The 12334-nt window shown below is 51.5% G+C and overlaps 1 long non-coding RNA gene across 2 annotated transcripts in view; it reads left to right on the top strand.

Moving 5' to 3' along the window:
- Window positions 1-12334, top strand: part of LOC144806565 (uncharacterized) — a 337938-nt gene that overhangs the window by 61452 nt on the left and 264152 nt on the right. The gene's annotated exons all lie outside the window — the stretch shown is intronic.

The following is a 12334-nucleotide window of genomic DNA, read 5'->3' on the forward strand; positions in this document are numbered from 1 at the left end:
GGTTCAGTGGACAGTTAGCTGTCAGAAGGCATTTGAAGACCTGAAGAAGGCCATGTGCTCTGCACCTATCCTAAAGAGTCCTGACTACTCCAAACAGTTCATTGTTCAGACAGATGCTTCTGAGTTGGGGGTGGGAGCTGTACTCTCACAACTTAATCAAGATGGTCAAGACCAGCCAATTGCTTTCATTAGCAGGAGGCTAACCCCAAGAGAAAAACGTTGGTCAGCCATTGAGAGGGAGGCCTTTGCTGTGGTTTGGGCATTAAAGAAGTTGAGGTCCTACTTGTTTGGAACTCACTTCCTGGTGCAAACAGACCATAAGCCCCTCTTATGGCTTAATCAGATGAAGGGTGAAAATCCCAAACTGCTCAGGTGGTCCATTTCCCTACAGGGGATGGACTTTACAGTGGAGCACCGCCCAGGGACTGACCATGGTAATGCAGATGGTCTCTCCAGGTACTTCCACTTAGAACATGAAGACTTATCTGGTCAAGGTTAGTTTAATGTCCCTGCGTTTGGGGGGGGGTTGTGTAGGAGAGTAGGGTCTGCTATCCTATGGTCACCCCAAATTTTTGCTTTTTGCTTCACTGGTTTTCGACTACTGAGGCTGTGGGCCTGCTGATCAGACCCCCAGCCTGCTGTTCTCTCACTAAATTAATGACACATGTGCTATAGGCACATACCAATTGGAAATGGACTCCTTGTCAGCCCCTGTAGAATGCACTATAGGTGCACAGGGCACAGGAGCCACTAAGGCCTACCAGGGGCTGCAGCATATCTTTTGCCACCCCTGGCTGGTTCTTAAATTGACACAACTGGCTGATCACTCAGCTGGGGTAAGGTGGTGTACACACCCCTTGCTTAGATATAGTATACCTATGTCTAAACCTATATCTGGACACATGTAAACCTGTGAGCCACTCCTATAGACAGGCCTCACCAATCCTGGAGGCTGGGTGCATGGTTTTTATGTGAGATGGAGCTCTAGCATGAGCTGAGCCTGTCTGCAGCCGTCGGGAACAAATCCCTAAGCTGTTTCAGGATAATGCCATACCATATACTATTAAGTGCCTTATAATCCTCGCGGTTATTTAGCAACTCTGGTTTGGCTTTATCAAAACATGTCGTGTAAGGTGTCATACGCTTTGGAATACCATCCCCTCGCCAGTTCTGGCGACGGGGATGGCATTCCACCCCTCTAGAGGGGTAAGACATGTTACTTCACTTTAATGCGGTTGATTTCTCCAAAGGCCTTAAGATCCCCAAAATGGATGCCTCTGCCACAGACAAATGTCTGGACCCCTGGAGCTGACCGAAACCCAGTCAAGGGGGTCCTGGACAAAGGGTTTCCTGTCACAGGAGGGTGTCACCGCCCTCCAGACAGGAGATAGTGTATTGTAGCAGGGAGGTTTGAAAGAAACCAGACACTGCCTGGGGCGCACAAGGCTGCCCCTTGCATAATCCGGCCAAACCGGTTCTGGGGCACTCCAGCCCTCGTGCCAGGGCGGCCTGGATCAAAGGAAGGGGGTGTATCCACCCACTTCCTGGGTCCCACCCATAGGAGGGGACCTAGCAGGTAATCACGCCCACCAGATTCGAATAAGAGTGGGAGCAGTGCCAATGCACATCAGATTTTCCTGGAAGAAACATTTTGAAACGATATTCTGGACCCTTCGCCCTCCATCTCAACGTGGAAGCCCGAAGAATCTCCCTTGTGGTCAAGGAGTGACCACCCTGCAGCAGCAGGCACCATCCAGCCCTCGACGTCTACTTAGTTGCAGTTCCCGCCGGAACTCGAGCGACTGAGATCGACGAGATCAAGCCTGCCCAGCTTCTAACAGCCCGATCCACAGTCCCTGCAAAGCTGAGACCCGTGGAGGCGACCGGAAGCGTGGGGCACGCCATCTTGAAGTGACCACGAGACGCTGACCGTGCAGCCCACGAGTGACCCTCGAAGCTGTACACCGGGGTTTGAGAAGCCCCCACCCTGAGCTACTCCTGAGCCGAAGTTCAGCCCTCCACACTCGACGAGTGCTGCGTGGGGCCCTTTGGCACGATTTGGCTCAACGCGTTGGCCCGGTCACTTGCCAGCTGGCTTGTGGTCCCTGTGCCGACGAACTACAAAGAAAGACTCGTGATTCTGGTTGCTCCAGATCCACACCAGCTCCCCTGAAAGGGAGCCCCGACTCTGACCTTCCTGGTCCGAGTGAGACGCCATCTTCCAATCCCGCGTGGATTGCTCTTACCAAGGCTTGTTTGCTCCAAACCGGAAGCCGACTGCACCGACGGTGAGAGCCTGCGTGGGACAGATCGTGACCTGCTCCTGGACGTCGCAGATGCCCCAGAGCCCACGTGACAGCGAAGAGAAGCGCCTCGACGACCACCTGATTGCGCCCGACATTGCCTGGTTCCGTCCTGGTTCCACCCTGGTCACTGCTGAGTGACCCAGACTCTGTCCCCTCTGCTTTCAGGTACTCTACAACTTGAGTCCACCCTTGGACTCCACCGGACACTTCGTCTTCACCCTGCCTGCAGCCCTTTCAGCTTCAAGCACCAAGAGCCTGCGTGTCAAAACCCGACGCCACTTCGACCCTGTGCACCCACTTCCTGTGGGTGAGGTAACTTTGCTCCGCCGGTGTTCCCACACTGGTGCACACCTCTAGGGTCTGTGTGTTAAGTTTTGTTCCTCTAGGTTCAGCGGAAGTGTCCTTAAACTTTAACTATTTGACTTTTACGCACCATTGGTTAACATTGGTGCATGCGTGCGCTTTCCGCACATCTCCCGAATCCCGAGGGCCATTCCCGACTTCAGCATTGCTTGTCCTGACTGCTCCCAGCGATTCCCTAGGCCCTAGGCCTAACCACTGCTCGAGTGGCCTTTCTTATACCACTTGTTTAGTATATGGTTTGAGTGGCCCCCTGCCCTCATCCATAATTGTGCAACTTTGTATGTTTAAACAGTGCTTTTGATTTAACGCTTGTGCCCCTTTATTCATAAAGAATACTGGGGATTGTTTTTAGTAATAAACACATATATTTTTATAATATATACTTGTGTGGTGTCCTTTCATTTGGTATTACAGGATTGTATGTGGTAAAACAGCTCGCTTAACACGACCTCTTAAGTTAAGCCTTTAGGCTGCTTAGTCCATGCTACCACTAGGATAGCTTGTCTAATAAGGTTGACTTACAACCAGACACCATAAGGGGATTGTTTGGTCAGGTAGTAGGTGGTTCCAGAATTGGAAACATCCCCTACCAGGCCAACTTCTCACAGCTCGGGAGATCAATACCAGCATTCTCCTCAGAAGGCGTGCATGGCTTGGGATCTCAGCTCGGGAGATCAATACCAGCATTCTCCTCAGAAGGCATGCATGGCTTAGGGTCTCAGCTCAGGAGATCAATACCAGCATTCTCCTCAGAAGGCTTAGGATCTCAGCTCTGGAGATCAATTCCAACATTCCCCTCAGAAGGCGTGTATGGCTTAGGATCTCAGCTCGGGAGATCAATACCAGCATTCTCCTTAGAAGGCGTGCATGGCTTAGGATCTCAACTCCGGAGATCAATACCAGCATTCTCCTCCGAAGGCGTGCATGGCTTAGGATCTGAGCTCAAGAAATCAATTCCAGCATTCTTCTCAGAAGGCGTGGATGGCTTAGGGTCTCAGCTCGGGAGATCAATACCAGAATTCTCCATAGAAGGCATGCACGGCTTAGGATCTCAGCTCGGGAGATCAATACCAGCATTATCCTCAGAAGGCGTGCATGGCTTAGGGTCTCAGCTCAAGAAATCAATTCCAGCATTCTTCTCGGAAGGCGTGGATGGCTTAGGGTCTCAGCTTGGGAGATCAATACCAGAATTTTCCATAGAAGGCATGCACGGCTTAGGATCTCAGCTCGGGAGATCAATACCAGCATTCTCCTCAGAAGGCGTGCATGGCTTAGGATCTCAGGTCCGGAGATCAATACCAGCATTCTCCTCCGAAGGCGTGCATGGCTTAGGATCTCAGCTCCGGAGATCGATACCAGCATTCTCCTCAGAAGGTGTGCATGGCTTATGATCTCAGCTCGGGAGATCAATACCAGCATTCTCCTCAGAAGGCGTGCATGGCTTAGGATCTCAGCACGGGAGATCAATACCAGCATTCTCCACAGAAGGCGTGCATGGCTTAGGGTCTCAGCTCGGGAGATCAATACTAGCATTCTCCTCAGAAGGCCTGCATGGCTTAGGGTCTCAGCTCGGGAGATCAATACCAGCATTCTCCTCAGAAGGCGTGCATGGCTTAGGATCTCAGCTCGGGAGATCAATACCAGCATTTTCCTCAGAAGGCGTGCATGGCTTAGGATCTCAGCTCGGGAGATCAATACCAGCATTCTCCTCAGAAGGCATGCATGGCTTAGGGTCTCAGCTCGGGAGATCAATACCAGCATTCTCCTCAGAAGGCGTGCATGGCTTAGGGTCTCAGCTCGGGAGATCAATAATAGCATTCTCCTCAGAAGGCGTGCATTGCTTAGGATCTCAGCACGGGAGATCAATACCAGCATTCTTCACAGAAGGCGTGCATTACTTAGGATCTCAGCTCGGGAGATCAATACCAGCATTCTCCTCAGAAGGCGTGCATGGCTTAGGGTCTCAGCTCAGGAGACCAATACCAGCATTCTCCTCTGAAGGCGTGCATGGCTTAGGATCTCAGCTCGGGAGATCAATACCAGAATTCTGCTTAGAAGGCATGCATGACTTAGGATCTCAGCTCCGGAGATCAGTACCAGCATTCCCCTCAGAAGGCGTGTATGGTTTAGGGTCTCAGCTCGGGAGATCAATTCCAGCATTCCCCTCAGAAGGCGTGTATGGCTTAGGGTCTCAGCTCGGGAGATAAATAACAGCATTCTCCTCAGAAGGCATGCATGGCTTATGGTCTCAGCTCGGGGGATCAATTCCAACATTCCCCTCAGAAGGCGTGTATGGCTTAGGGTCTCAGCTCGGGAGATCAATAACAGAATTCTCCTCAGAAGGCCTGCATGGCTTAGGGTCTCAGCTCGGGAGATCAATACCAGCATTCTCCTCAGAAGGCATGCATGGCTTAGGGTCTCAGCTCGGGAGATCAATACCAGCATTCTCCTCAGAAGGCGTGCATGGCTTAGGGTCTCAGCTCGGGAGATCAATAATAGCATTCTCCTCAGAAGGCGTGCATGGCTTAGGATCTCAGCACGGGAGATCAATACCAGCATTCTTCACAGAAGGCGTGTATTACTTAGGATCTCAGCTCGGGAGATCAATACCAGCATTCTCCTCAGAAGGCGTGCATGGCTTAGGGTCTCAGCTCAGGAGATCAATACCAGCATTCTCCTCTGAAGGCGTGCATGGCTTAGGATCTCAGCTCGGGAGATCAATACCAGAATTCTGCTTAGAAGGCATGCATGACTTAGGATCTCAGCTCCGGAGATCAGTACCAGCATTCCCCTCAGAAGGCGTGTATGGTTTAGGGTCTCAGCTCGGGAGATCAATTCCAACATTCCCCTCAGAAGGCGTGTATGGCTTAGGGTCTCAGCTCGGGAGATAAATAACAGCATTCTCCTCAGAAGGTGTGCATGGCTTAGGGTCTCAGCTCGGGGGATCAATTCCAACATTCCCCTCAGAAGGCGTGTATGGCTTAGGGTCTCAGCTCGGGAGATCAATAACAGAATTCTCCTCAGAAGGCCTGCATGGCTTAGGGTCTCAGCTCGGGAGATCAATACCAGCATTCTCCTCAGAAGGCGTGCATGGCTTAGGATCTCAGCACGGGAGATCAATACCAGATTTCTCCTCAGAAGGCATGCATGGCTTAGGATCTCAGCACGGGAGATCAATACCAGCATTCTCCACAGAAGGCGTGCATGGCTTAGGGTCTCAGCTCGGGAGATCTATAATAGCATTCTCCTCAGAAGGCGTGCATGGCTTAGGGTCTCAGCTCGGGAGATCAATACCAGCATTCTCCTCAGAAGGCATGCATGGCTTAGGGTCTCAGCTCGGGAGATCAATACCAGCATTCTCCTCAGAAGGCGTGCATGGCTTGGGATCTCAGCTCGGGAGATCAATACCAGCATGCTCCTCAGAAGGCATGCATGGCTTAGGGTCTCAGCTCAGGAGATCAATACCAGCATTCTCCTCAGAAGGCTTAGGATCTCAGCTCGGGAGATCAATTCCAACATTCCCCTCAGAAGGCGTGTATGGCTTAGGATCTCAGCTCGGGAGATCAATACCAGCATTCTCCTCCGAAGGCGTGCATGGCTTAGGGTCTCAGCTCAAGAAATCAATTCCAGCATTCTTCTCAGAAGGCGTGGATGGCTTAGGGTCTCAGCTCGGGAGATCAATACCAGAATTCTCCATAGAAGGCATGCACGGCTTAGGATCTCAGCTCGGGAGATCAATACCAGCATTCTCCTCAGAAGGCGTGCATGGCTTAGGGTCTCAGCTCAAGAAATCAATTCCAGCATTCTTCTCAGAAGGCGTGGATGGCTTAGGGTCTCAGCTTGGGAGATCAATACCAGAATTTTCCATAGAAGGCATGCACGGCTTAGGATCTCAGCTCGGGAGATCAATACCAGCATTCTCCTCAGAAGGCGTGCATGGCTTAGGATCTCAGTTCCGGAGATCAATACCAGCATTCTCCTCCGAAGGCGTGCATGGCTTAGGATCTCAGCTCCGAAGATCAATACCAGCATTCTCCTCAGAAGGTGTGCATGGCTTATGATCTCAGCTCGGGAGATCAATACCAGCATTCTCCTCAGAAGGCGTGCATGGCTTAGGATCTCAGCACGGGAGATCAATACCAGCATTCTCCACAGAAGGCGTGCATGGCTTAGGGTCTCAGCTCGAGAGATCTATAATAGCATTCTCCTCAGAAGGCGTGCATGGCTTAGGGTCTCAGCTCGGGAGATCAATACCAGCATTCTCCTCAGAAGGCATGCATGGCTTAGGGTCTCAGCTCGGGAGATCAATACCAGCATTCTCCTCAGAAGGCGTGCATGGCTTGGGATCTCAGCTCGGGAGATCAATACCAGCATTCTCCTCAGAAGGCATGCATGGCTTAGGGTCTCAGCTCAGGAGATCAATACCAGCATTCTCCTCAGAAGGCTTAGGATCTCAGCTCGGGAGATCAATTCCAACATTCCCCTCAGAAGGCGTGCATGGCTTAGGATCTGAGCTCAAGAAATCAATTCCAGCATTCTTCTCAGAAGGCGTGGATGGCTTAGGGTCTCAGCTCGGGAGATCAATACCAGAATTCTCCATAGAAGGCATGCACGGCTTAGGATCTCAGCTCGGGAGATCAATACCAGCATTCTCCTCAGAAGGCGTGCATGGCTTAGGGTCTCAGCTCAAGAAATCAATTCCAGCATTCTTCTCAGAAGGCGTGGATGGCTTAGGGTCTCAGCTTGGGAGATCAATACCAGAATTTTCCATAGAAGGCATGCACGGCTTAGGATCTCAGCTCGGGAGATCAATACCAGCATTCTCCTCAGAAGGCGTGCATGGCTTAGGATCTCAGTTCCGGAGATCAATACCAGCATTCTCCTCCGAAGGCGTGCATGGCTTAGGATCTCAGCTCCGAAGATCAATACCAGCATTCTCCTCAGAAGGTGTGCATGGCTTATGATCTCAGCTCGGGAGATCAATACCAGCATTCTCCTCAGAAGGCGTGCATGGCTTAGGATCTCAGCACGGGAGATCAATACCAGCATTCTCCACAGAAGGCGTGCATGGCTTAGGGTCTCAGCTCGGGAGATCAATACCAGCATTCTCCTCAGAAGGCCTGCATGGCTTAGGGTCTCAGCTCGGGAGATCAATACCAGCATTCTCCTCAGAAGGCGTGCATGGCTTAGGATCTCAGCTCGGGAGATCAATACCAGCATTTTCCTCAGAAGGCGTGCATGGCTTAGGATCTCAGCTCGGGAGATCAATACCAGCATTCTCCTCAGAAGGCATGCATGGCTTAGGGTCTCAGCTCGGGAGATCAATACCAGCATTCTCCTCAGAAGGCGTGCATGGCTTAGGGTCTCAGCTCGGGAGATCAATAATAGCATTCTCCTCAGAAGGCGTGCATGGCTTAGGATCTCAGCACGGGAGATCAATACCAGCATTCTTCACAGAAGGCGTGCATTACTTAGAATCTCAGCTCGGGAGATCAATACCAGCATTCTCCTCAGAAGGCGTGCATGGCTTAGGGTCTCAGCTCAGGAGATTAATACCAGCATTGTCCTCTGAAGGCGTGCATGGCTTAGGATCTCAGCTCGGGAGATCAATACCAGAATTCTGCTTAGAAGGCATGCATGACTTAGGATCTCAGCTCCGGAGATCAGTACCAGCATTCCCCTCAGAAGGCGTGTATGGTTTAGGGTCTCAGCTCGGGAGATAAATTCCAGCATTCCCCTCAGAAGGCGTGTATGGCTTAGGGTCTCAGCTTGGGAGATAAATAACAGCATTCTCCTCAGAAGGCGTGCATGGCTTAGGGTCTCAGCTCGGGGGATCAATTCCAACATTCCCCTCAGAAGGCGTGTATGGCTTAGGGTCTCAGCTCGGGAGATCAATACCAGCATTCTCCTCAGAAGGCGTGCATGGCTTAGGATCTCAGCACGGGAGATCAATACCAGCATTCTCCTCAGAAGGCATGCATGGCTTAGGGTCTCAGCTCGGGAGATCAATACCAGCATGCTCCTCAGAAGGCGTGCATGGCTTAGGGTCTCAGCTCGGGAGATCAATAATAGCATTCTCCTCAGAAGGCGTGCATGGCTTAGGGTCTCAGCTCGGGAGATCAATACCAGCATTCTCCTCAGAAGGCATGCATGGCTTAGGGTCTCAGCTCGGGAGATCAATACCAGCATTCTCCTCAGAAGGCGTGCATGGCTTGGGATCGAGGCTCGGGAGATCAATACCAGCATTCTCCTCAGAAGGCATGCTTGGCTTAGGATCTCAGCTCGGGAGATCAATTCCAACATTCCCCTCAGAAGGCGTGTATGGCTTAGGGTCTCAGCTCGGGAGATCAATACCAGCATTCTCCTTAGAAGGTGTGCATGGCTTAGGTTCTCAGCTCCGGAGATCAATACCAGCATTCTCCTCCGAAGGCGTGCATGGCTTAGGATCTCAGCTCCGGAGATCAGTACCAGCATTCTCCTCAGAAGGTGTGCATGGCTTATGATCTCAGCTCGGGAGATCAATACCAGCATTCTCCTCAGAAGGCGTGCATGGCTTAGGATCTCAGCACGAGAGATCAATACCAGCATTCTCCACAGAAGGCGTGCAATGCTTAGGGTCTCAGCTCGGGAGATCTATAATAGCATTCTCCTCAGAAGGCGTGCATGGCTTAGGGTCTCAGCTCGGGAGATCAATACCAGCATTCTCCTCAGAAGGCGTGCATGGCTTAGGATCTGAGCTCAAGAAATCAATTCCAGCATTCTTCTCAGAAGGCGTGGATGGCTTAGGGTCTCAGCTCGGGAGATCAATACCAGCATTCTCCTCAGAAGGCGTGCATGGCTTAGGGTCTCAGCTCAAGAAATCAATTCCAGCATTCTTCTCAGAAGGCGTGGATGGCTTAGGGTCTCAGCTCGGAGATCAATACCAGAATTTTCCATAGAAGGCATGCACGGCTTAGGATCTCAGCTCGGGAGATCAATACCAGCATTCTCCTCAGAAGGCGTGCATGGCTTAGGATCTCAGTTCCGGAGATCAATACCAGCATTCTCCTCCGAAGGCGTGCATGGCTTAGGATCTCAGCTCCGGAGATCAATACCAGCATTCTCCTCAGAAGGTGTGCATGGCTTATGATCTCAGCTCGGGAGATCAATACCAGCATTCTCCTCAGAAGGCGTGCATGGCTTAGGATCTCAGCACGGGAGATCAATACCAGCATTCTCCACAGAAGGCGTGCATGGCTCAGGGTCTCAGCTCGGGAGATCAATACCAGAATTCTCCTTAGAAGGCATGCATGGCTTAGGATCTCAGCACGGGAGATCAATTCCAGCATTCTCCTCAGAAGGCGTGCATGGCTTAGGATCTCAGCTCGGGAGATCAATACCAGAATTCTCCTTAGAAGGCATGCATGGCTTAGGATCTCAGCTCGGGAGATCAATACCAGCATTCTCCTCAGAAGGCGTGCATGGCTTAGGGTCTCAGCTCGGGAGATCAATAATAGCATTCTCCTCAGAAGGCGTGTATGGCTTAGTGTCTCAGCTCGGAAGATCAATTCCAACATTCCCCTCAGAAGGCGTGTATGGCTTAGGGTCTCAGCTCGGGAGATCAATAACAGCATTCTCCTCAGAAGGCGTGCATGGCTTAGGGTCTCAGCTCGGGAGATCAATACAAGCATTCTCCTCAGAAGGCGTGCATGGCTTAGGATCTCAGCACGGGAGATCACTACCAGCATTCTCCTCAGAAGGCGTGCATGGCTTAGGATCTCAGCAGGGAGATCAATACCAGCATTCTCCTCAGAAGGCATGCATGGCTTAGGGTCTCAGCTCGGGAGATCAATACCAGCATTCTCCTCAGAAGGCGTGCATGGCTTAGGATCTCAGTTCCGGAGATCAATACCAGCATTCTCCTCCGAAGGCGTGCATGGCTTAGGATCTCAGCTCCGGAGATCAATACCAGCATTCTCCTCAGAAGGTGTGCATGGCTTATGATCTCAGCTCGGGAGATCAATACCAGCATTCTCCTCAGAAGGCGTGCATGGCTTAGGATCTCAGCACGGGAGATCAATACCAGCATTCTCCACAGAAGGCGTGCATGGCTTAGGGTCTCAGCTCGGGAGATCAATAATTGCATTCTCCTCAGAAGGCGTGCATGGCTTAGGATCTCAGCTCGGGAGATCAATTCCAGCATTCTCCTCAGAAGGCGTGCATGGCTTAGGATCTCAGCTCGGGAGATCAATACCAGAATTCTCCTTAGAAGGCATGCATGGCTTAGGATCTCAGCTCGGGAGATCAATACCAGCATTCTCCTCAGAAGGCGTGCATGGCTTAGGGTCTCAGCTCGGGAGATCAATAATAGCATTCTCCTCAGAAGGCGTGTATGGCTTAGTGTCTCAGCTCGGGAGATCAATTCCAACATTCCCCTCAGAAGGCGTGTATGGCTTAGGGTCTCAGCTCGGGAGATCAATAACAGCATTCTCCTCAGAAGGCGTGCATGGCTTAGGGTCTCAGCTCGGGAGATCAATACAAGCATTCTCCTCAGAAGGCGTGCATGGCTTAGGATCTCAGCTCGGGAGATCAATTCCAGCATTCTCCTTAGAAGGCATGCATGGCTTAGGGTCTCAGCTCGGGAGATCAATACCAGCATTCTCCTCAGAAGGTATGCATGGCTTAGGGTCTCAGCTCGGGAGATCAATACCAGCATTCTCCTCAGAAGGCGTGCATGGCTTATGATCTCAGCTCGGGAGATCAATACCAGCATTCTCCTCAGAAGGCGTGCATGGCTTAGGATCTCAGCTCGGGAGATCAATACCAGCATTCCCCTCAGAAGGCATGCATGGCTTAGGGTCTCAGCTCGGTAGATCAATACCAGCATTCTCCTCAGAAGGCGTGCATGGCTTAGGGTCTCAGCTCGGGAGATCAATAATAGCATTCTCCTCAGAAGGCGTGCATGGCTTAGGATCTCAGCACGGGAGATCAATACCAGCATTCTTCACAGAAGGCGTGCATTACTTAGGATCTCAGCTCGGGAGATCAATACCAGCATTCTCCTCAGAAGGCGTGCATGGCTTAGGGTCTCAGCTCAGGAGATCAATACCAGCATTCTCCTCTGAAGGCGTGCATGGCTTAGGATCTCAGCTCGGGAGATCAATACCAGAATTCTGCTTAGAAGGCATGCATGACTTAGGATCTCAGCTCCGGAGATCAGTACCAGCATTCCCCTCAGAAGGCGTGTATGGTTTAGGGTCTCAGCTCGGGAGATCAATTCCAACATTCCCCTCAGAAGGCGTGTATGGCTTAGGGTCTCAGCTCGGGAGATAAATAACAGCATTCTCCTCAGAAGGCGTGCATGGCTTAGGGTCCCAGCTCGGGGGATCAATTCCAACATTCCCCTCAGAAGGCGTGTATGGCTTAGGGTCTCAGCTCGGGAGATCAATAACAGAATTCTCCTCAGAAGGCCTGCATGGCTTAGGGTCTCAGCTCGGGAGATCAATACCAGCATTCTCCTCAGAAGGCGTGCATGGCTTAGGATCTCAGCACGGGAGATCAATACCAGATTTCTCCTCAGAAGGCATGCATGGCTTAGGATCTCAGCACGGGAGATCAATACCAGCATTCTCCACAGAAGGCGTGCATGGCTCAGGGTCTCAGCTCGGGAGATCAATACCAGAATT

This window comes from Lissotriton helveticus (assembly GCF_964261635.1).
Source record: "Lissotriton helveticus chromosome 1_1 unlocalized genomic scaffold, aLisHel1.1 SUPER_1_unloc_87, whole genome shotgun sequence".
Lineage (NCBI taxonomy): Eukaryota > Metazoa > Chordata > Amphibia > Caudata > Salamandridae > Lissotriton > Lissotriton helveticus.